General features: G+C 63.4%; 1 pseudogene; it reads right to left on the reverse strand.

Moving 5' to 3' along the window:
- On the reverse strand, positions 479 to 1844 carry BTIGGHB (C-H-gamma pseudogene, psi-gamma; annotated as a pseudogene).

Below are 2304 nucleotides of genomic sequence, written 5' to 3' on the forward strand. Positions count from 1 at the left end.
GTGGGGTCAGCTTCCCCACAGATGCTGAACAAAGTGGCCCAGAGTCGGCTCAGCCCACCCCCACAGGCCTGGTGGTCACCAGGGCTCTGCCTCGGAAAGAACCAGCACAGCGTTGCAGGGTCCCAGGGCGGCCTGGGTGCTTTATTCACGGCGGCCCAGGAGGAATGCACACAGGGAGGGGCTAGGGCGTCCTGGCTGGACCTAGAGCCCGGGGTTGGGGGGGAGGGGTGGGTGGATGAGGGAACGTTCACTAGATCAGCGGCGTGAGGCTCATTTACCCGGAGACCTCGAGATGGACTTCTCTTTGTAGTGATTCCGTAAAGCTTCATGCATCACTGCACACGTGTAGTGGTCTCCTTCCTGCCAGCTGCTCTTGTTCACCCTGAGCCTGCTGTACAGGAAGTAGGAGCCGTCAGCATCCAGCTGGGGTGCGGTCGTGTGGTACTTGTCCTCCGACTCAGGCTGCCCATTTCTCTGCCACTCCACGTCTATCTCTTCTGGGTAGAAACCGGTGATCAGGCAGGTGAGGCTGAGCGTGCTTTTGCTGAGCTCTTCCCGGGGTGGGGCCAGGACATACACCTGCGGCTCCCGGGCCTGCCCTGTGGGGACAGGAAGGCTGTTAGCACAGCGGTCACTCTGATTGGCCCACGGGACCCTCCCGGTCCAGTCCACCTGGCCCACCTTTGGTCCTGGAGATGGTCCTCACAATGGGGGCCGGGAGGCCTTTGTTGTTGACCTTGCACTTGAACTCCTTTCCCTGCAGCCAGTCCTGGTGCTGGATGCGCAGGGCGCTGACCACGCGGTAGGTGCTGTTGAACTGCTCCTCTCTCGGCTTCGTCCTGGCCGTGTGCACCTCCACGTCGTCCACGAACCAGGAGAACTGCACCTCGGGGTCATCCTGGCCCACGTCCACCACCACACACGTGACCTCGGGCGTTCCCGAGATTGTGAGGGTGTCCTTGGGTTTCGGTGGGAAGATGAAGACAGACAGTCCTCCCAGAGGTTCTGTGGTTGGTGAGAAAGCATGGTGGGGGTTCTGCACCTGGGAAACCTCCTTTGGACCCGCGTCCTCCACCCGGCTGCCCTGAGTGCTGTCCGCCAGTGTCGGACAGAGGATGAAGCCAGCTGACTTACCTGGGCATTTGGAACACTGGCAGGGTGTCTTTTCAACTTCAGACTCTGCAGAGAGAGCAGACCGGGGGTTACCAGGGGCAGGAAGCTGTGGTCTGGGCTTAGGGCAGGGACAGGTTTTGGTAGTCCGAGCCGAGCGCCCGCCTCTGTGGGGCCAGGGGCCGAGGCGTCATCCAGCCTGCAGCAGCCTGGACATCGTGGAAAGTCCAACACCCCTCCCCAAGCCTGTGAGACCTTCAGGAGAGAGAGACAGACAGGGCCTCCCCTGACACGCTGGGCCTGGTTCACAGCACCCCTGGGCTGAGGCCCCTGCAGGCAGGAGTGTGGGATTCACATACCCTGGGTTGTGGGTTTTCCAGGAGGGATGGTTGTCTTTGGCGTCGTCGGGACTGGACGCCTTGCAGTGACAGCCTTGTCCACCTTGGTGCTGCTGGCCGGGTGGGCTACGTTGCAGGTGAAGGTCTGGGTTTCTGAGGTGCTGGCGGGCACGGTCACCATGCTGCTGAGAGAGTACAGCCCAGAGGACTGCCGGACGGCCGGGAAGGTGTGCACGCCGCTCTTCAGGGCACCCGAGTTCCAGGTCACGGTCACCGGCTCGGGCATGTAGCTGGAGACCAGGCAGCCCAGGGTCACGGTGGAGCTGGATGTGTCTCCGCAGCGGGATGCCAGAGGGTAGACTTTCGGGGCTGTGGTGGAGGCTGTGAGAGAGGAGGCTGGGTGAATGCTGGGTCCAGCAGGACCTCAGGAGCCCAGGCCTGGGGCACCTCCGAGCCCAGCCACCACCTGCTTCCAGGGTCTGATGACCGGCCGGCATGGTGGCCACCCGGCTCTCTGTACTGCAGTTGGGGTGTCTGGACACAGCTTGGGTCGGTGAGTGTGGCCTCCTGGATCAGAGCCCAGGGCCCCTTCCCTCCTGTGGGCGCCTGGCCCTTCCTTTGGCCCCTGTTCCCTCAGCATGGAGGAGCCTGTCCCCCTCGCCCTGCTCTGCCCCCGGCCCCCGTCCGACCTGGCCTCAGCCCTGCAGGCCCGTGACTTCCGGGCCAGCTCTGCGCACAGGTGCTCTGGGCTCACATCCTGCCCCGGTCCTGGACCCTGTCCCTGAGGTCTCCTCCTTGATTGTCCCCTTCCAACCCTGGTTCAACCAGGCTCCCAAAGGTGCGTCTCTGGCCCCGT

This window comes from Bos taurus, chromosome 21 (assembly GCF_002263795.3).
Source record: "Bos taurus isolate L1 Dominette 01449 registration number 42190680 breed Hereford chromosome 21, ARS-UCD2.0, whole genome shotgun sequence".
NCBI lineage: Eukaryota > Metazoa > Chordata > Mammalia > Artiodactyla > Bovidae > Bos > Bos taurus.